Source organism: Arachis ipaensis, chromosome B03, assembly GCF_000816755.2.
Source record: "Arachis ipaensis cultivar K30076 chromosome B03, Araip1.1, whole genome shotgun sequence".
In the NCBI taxonomy this organism is placed as follows: domain Eukaryota; kingdom Viridiplantae; phylum Streptophyta; class Magnoliopsida; order Fabales; family Fabaceae; genus Arachis; species Arachis ipaensis.
The window spans coordinates 15,172,754-15,178,110 of record NC_029787.2 but is presented as its reverse complement, the minus strand read 5'-3'; the positions used below and the strand labels follow the sequence as shown (position 1 = coordinate 15,178,110).

General features: G+C 32.1%; 1 long non-coding RNA gene across 1 annotated transcript; it reads left to right on the top strand.

Annotated features, from left to right (window-relative positions):
* On the top strand, positions 3,084 to 4,791 carry LOC110269992. Its single transcript, XR_002358909.1, has 2 exons — positions 3,084 to 3,576; positions 4,694 to 4,791. It is a non-coding gene; the product is annotated as an uncharacterized LOC110269992 (long non-coding RNA).

Below are 5,357 nucleotides of genomic sequence, written 5' to 3'. Positions count from 1 at the left end.
CCAAATGAATTCAAAACTTTTAACACTATTTTTTAAATTAGGTTCACTCAATTTTTTATTAATATATATGAAATTTTAAATAATTGAATTTTATATTCGCTTGAAAAATTTTGATTTTTTGCGGGTAAGGTAGAGTTTAGAACCTTAGAATGCAGACAGGATTAGGGTTGAAAGATTTTTAACCCGCGTAAAATATGGTAGAATTTTAAAAAAAAATTTTAACTCGCAGATAGAATTTGAATAAAGTCCAAGCCCTACCCTACCTTATCCTACTCATTATTGTCATAGCCCTAGCCATGTATTTGAATGCAGATATGGTAATTTGACAAGTCTATGTAAATGCTTATTTAACCTAGAGTAGAGGTTATTAAGAAGCTTGTATACATATATGACACATGTTTCTTTTATCTATAACCATGACACCTAACAATTTTTTATTATACTTATCATCACCACCTAATCTTCATTTTCTTCTCTGGAAACCGAACCAAACGTGAAAGAAAAGAAAGCAAGAGTGACCGAGAGTGAAGGAGAGAAACCGTGGAACCTCCATGTCTCTAATTTCAATTTCTTGTGATCCATAATTTTAATAAAATAATCCAATTCGATAAAAGTGTTCGTATCTTCCTTCTCTACACGTTGGCATATCTTTTGTTTGGTGGAAGCTGACGGTGATGTAGCTCCCCTTCTCTTTGAGTTCGGCCAATTGGAATTTTAGGAGGTACAGGTGATTTCTGACGTTTTCTTCTTCAGCAATTCGGTCAAAAAACTTCTCTGGAACTATCGTTGATTTTGATTTCATACAGAGGTAGGGGATTTTATTTTGAATTAACTGTTTTAAACTATGAATGCCATGGAAGTCTAGTGGGTATTTGTAAATAATTTAAGATTGTTTGGAATGACTGAATTTGATGAATATGTATTTGATTTCTTGATTGAAAATGGTTCAGCTGAGACTCGAAAAGGGTGGCTAAGCCCGAGTTTTAGGGGAAGTGTTGCCAAAATTTTATAAAATTTGAGGTTTTATTTGAAAAATTATTTTAAAAGATTTGATTTTGAAAAATTAAATTATTTAAAATATATTTAGTTAAGAAAAGATTTATTCTATTTTAAAGTTTGATTTATTAAGAAAAATATAATGTTTTAAACCCAATCTTTTAAGGAGAGATTTTGTTTTAAGTAAAGATTTGAGCTCGGTTTATTAAGAAAAGGAATCTCTGCCATAGGAGAGCAGAGAACAAGGATTTAAAGAATATATTAATTAATGAAGTGTCTGCCATAGGAGAGCAGATGTGACATTGTTTGGGCCTTAGTGCCAAATGTAAAGTGGGGACGCCCACACACTGAGAACTGTTTTCCAGATGTACGCTTATTGATTTGGAAAGTCACACTGATGCGGCCTAGCCGTACGACTTAAAGTCACACTGATGCGGCCTGGCCGTACGACTTATAAGCACACTGATGCATCTGGAAAACCATATCTGGGACTTGTGCCCAGGTAATGTCGGGAGCGGGTAGGCAACCGACACATGAGCTCATGGCCTGCGTTAGGGATAGACATGCATCATATTGATTGCGCTTGCCTGTTTTATTACTTTGTGATTGTATTGTTTGTCTTGTTGTGACTTGTTTGTACATTGAATTGAATCTCTTGCTTGTACTACTTGTTTGTGAGTGTATTAAATTGATTACCAGTTGACATTTGACTGAGGATTAATACGTGGCTGTGAGACAGAAAGTGTGACTAATTTTATATTTAAGTTTTGTTTTGAGTTAAGAGATTTTAAAAGGAGGTAATTAATTATCTAAAGTAGAACCAAGAGTATTTTCAAAGGGTTTGATAAAAATATATTTTTATTGAGTAAAGTTAATTATTTGCACTTTATTTCATTACTTTTACGGCATTCCCATTCCCTGTTGAGAACGTGTGGTTTGTTCTCACCCCAAATCTTCCACCCTTTTAGTGACACAGGTTCGGAGATTCAGTAAGAAGTTGCAGACGATTAGTAGATTTACTTGTGATTCTTGTTGTTTTTATAGAGTTCCATCGCCCTTGTTGCTTCAGGGTTTTTATTTTATCCAGAGGGATAGGTATTGTATTTGAGTTTTACATTGAATTTAATTGTATAGCATCTATTATTATTAATAATTATGTGATTATTATTATTTGAAGATTTTTTTGTTATGTGAGATTAATTACTAAAATCTATTTTCTGAAATTTTCTTAAAAACAGAAACGCAATATCGACGTAAAGGCTCAATAGTAAATTTATAATAAAGAAAATCAGGTCCGTAACGCCTTACTTTTGGTACGATCATGACGTGTTAAAAGTTAGGGTGTTACATTATGGTATCAGAGCAGTTCGTTCCCGTTAGAGCCTTGGGAATGGACTGACTATGCTTTACTGCATACTCTGAGTGTCTGTCATGCAGTAGGACTTGTCCCACTGACAAGAGTTTGAGTTTCAAATGCATGATTGTCTATTGATTAATTCTGTTAGTCAACTGTTGCATCTCTCATGGTATTAGGTCTGGCCAACTTAATACTAATGATTCATGTATATAGAAACACTAATGGATTATCATAGACGAGATAGAAGTAATAGGTAACGTGAATCATGGGGTTTGAGAACGTTAGAAGTAAAGTTTTAGGAAAACGTATACTCCTTATTCGTGCTAAAGTAGTTTGAAGTCATCTCTTCCTTGCTTGCTTGCAGAGAAATTTTGTTTCGAACTTCTTTCTTGAGATATATTTTGAATAACTCCCGACCATATCTTGTCATTTATAAGATATGATTTCCTTCACATAAACTGGACATGCCAAACCTTTTTCTTTCTTTTTTTGACGTTTTGAAAATAAAGTTGGTGCAAACCTTTTCTATCTTATATCAATTTTCGAGGACGAAAATTTTTATAAGTGGAGTAGGATGTAAGACCCCAAGTTTTCAAAAATTAATTTAATAAAATAAAATTTAATTTAGTAATTATTATTATTATTATTATTATTATTATTATTATTATTATTAAAAAAAGAAAAGAAAAGAAAGTGGCCAAGGCCATTATCCTACATATATGCCATTACACATATATTCAGTATGTATATACATATTAAAGCAAGAAAGAAAGCAAGCTAAGGTGGCTTGTATACATATATGACACATGTTTCTTTTATCTATAACCATGACACCTAACAATTTTTTATTATACTTATCATCACCACCTAATCTTCATTTTCCTCTCTGGAAACCGAACCAAACGTGAAAGAAAAGAAAGCAAGAGTGACCGAGAATGAAGAAGAGAAACCGTGGAACTTCCATGTCTCTAACTTCAATTTCTTGTGATCCATAATTTTAATAAAATAATCCAATTTGATAAAAGTGTTCGTATCTTCCTCCTCTACACGTTGGCATATCTTTTGTTCGGTGGAAGCTGACGGTGATGTAGTTCTCCTTCTCTTTGAGTTCGGCCAATTGGATTATTGGAGTTTTAGGAGGTACATGTGATTTCTGACGTTTTCTTCTTCAGCAACTCGGTCAAAAAGCTTCTTTGGAGCTATCGTTGATTTTGATTTCATAGGTAGGGGATTTTATTTTGAAATTAACTGTTTTAAACTATGAATGCCATGGAAGTCTAGTGGGTATTTGTAAATAATTTAAGATTGTTTGGAATGACTGAATTTGATGAATATGTATTTGATTTCTTGATTGAAAAGAGGTTGAAAATGGTTCAGTTGGGACTCGAAAATTGTGGCTAAGCCCGAGTTTTAGGGGAAGTGCTGCCAAAATTTTATAAAATATGAGGTTTTATTTGAAAAGTTATTTTAAAAGATTTGGTTTTAAAAAATTAAATTATTTAAAATATATTTAGTTAAGAAAAGATTTATTCTATTTTAAAATTTGATTTATTAAGAAAAATATAATGTTTTAAACTCAATCTTTTAAGGAGAGATTTTGTTTTAAGTAAAGATTTGAGCTCGTTTTATTAAGAAAAGGAATCTCTGCCATAGGAGAGCAGAGAACAAGGATTTAAAGAATATATTAATTAATGAAGTGTCTGCCACAGGAGAGCATATGTGACATTGTTTGGACCTTAGTGCCAAATGTAAAGTGGGGACGCCCACACACTGAGAACTGTTTTCCAGATGTACGCTTATTGATTTGGAAAGTCACACTGATGCATCTGGAAAACTATATCTGGGACTTGTGCCCAGGTAATGTTGGGAGCGGGTAGGCAACCGACACATGAGCTCATGGCCTGCGTTAGAGATAGACATGCATCATATTGATTGCGCATTTGCATTTGATTGCGCTTGCCTGTTTTATTACTTTGTGATTGTATTGTTTGTCTTGTTGTGACTTGCTTGTACATTGAATTGAATCTCTTGCTTGCACTACTTGTTTGTGAGTGTATTAAAGTGATTACGAGTTGACATTTGACTGAGGATTAATATGTGCTGTGAGACAGAAAGTGTGACTAATTTTATATTTAAGTTTTGTTTTGAGTTAAGAGATTTTAAAAGGAGGTAATTAATTATCTAAAGTAGAACCAAGAGTATTTTCAAAGGGTTTGATAAAAATATATTTTTATTGAGTAAAGTTAATTATTTGTACTTTATTTCATTACTTTTACGGCATTCCCATTCCCTACTGAGAACGTGTGGTTTGTTCTCACCCCAAATCTTTCACCCTTTCAGTGACACAGGTTCGGAGATTCAATAAGAAGTTGCAGACGATTAGTAGATTTACTTGTGATTCTTGTTGTTTTTATAGAGTTCTCTCGCCCTTGTTGCTTCAGGGTTTTTATTTTATCCAGAGGGATAGGTATTGTATTTGAGTTTTACATTGAATTTAATTGTATAGCATCTATTATTATTAATAATTATGTGATTATTATTATTTGAAAATTTTTTTGTTATGTGAGATTAATTACTAAAATCTATTTTCTGAAATTTTCTTAAAAACGGAAACGCAATATCGACGTAAAGGCTCAATAGTAAATTTATAATAAAGGAAATCAGATCCGTAACGCCTTACTTTTGGTACGATCATGACGTGTTAAAAGTTAGGGTATTACATTTAATTTGTTTTATTCAAGTCTATAATGTTTTAAAATTGTATTAATGTTATTCTGCTCTTAGTGATCTATTAATAAAATTGACGATAGGACAAAATCGAGACGATTTTGAAATGTTAGAGACTTAAATAGAACGAAAATATTGGAGACAAAAATGATACGTTACTCTTAGAAGAATTACCAAATCAAGTAAAATGATAGTAAATTTTAACGGAATGAATTGTATTACGAATTCAAATTTTTTACTTATATATACAATAAATTATACAAGATGTTTACTTGTA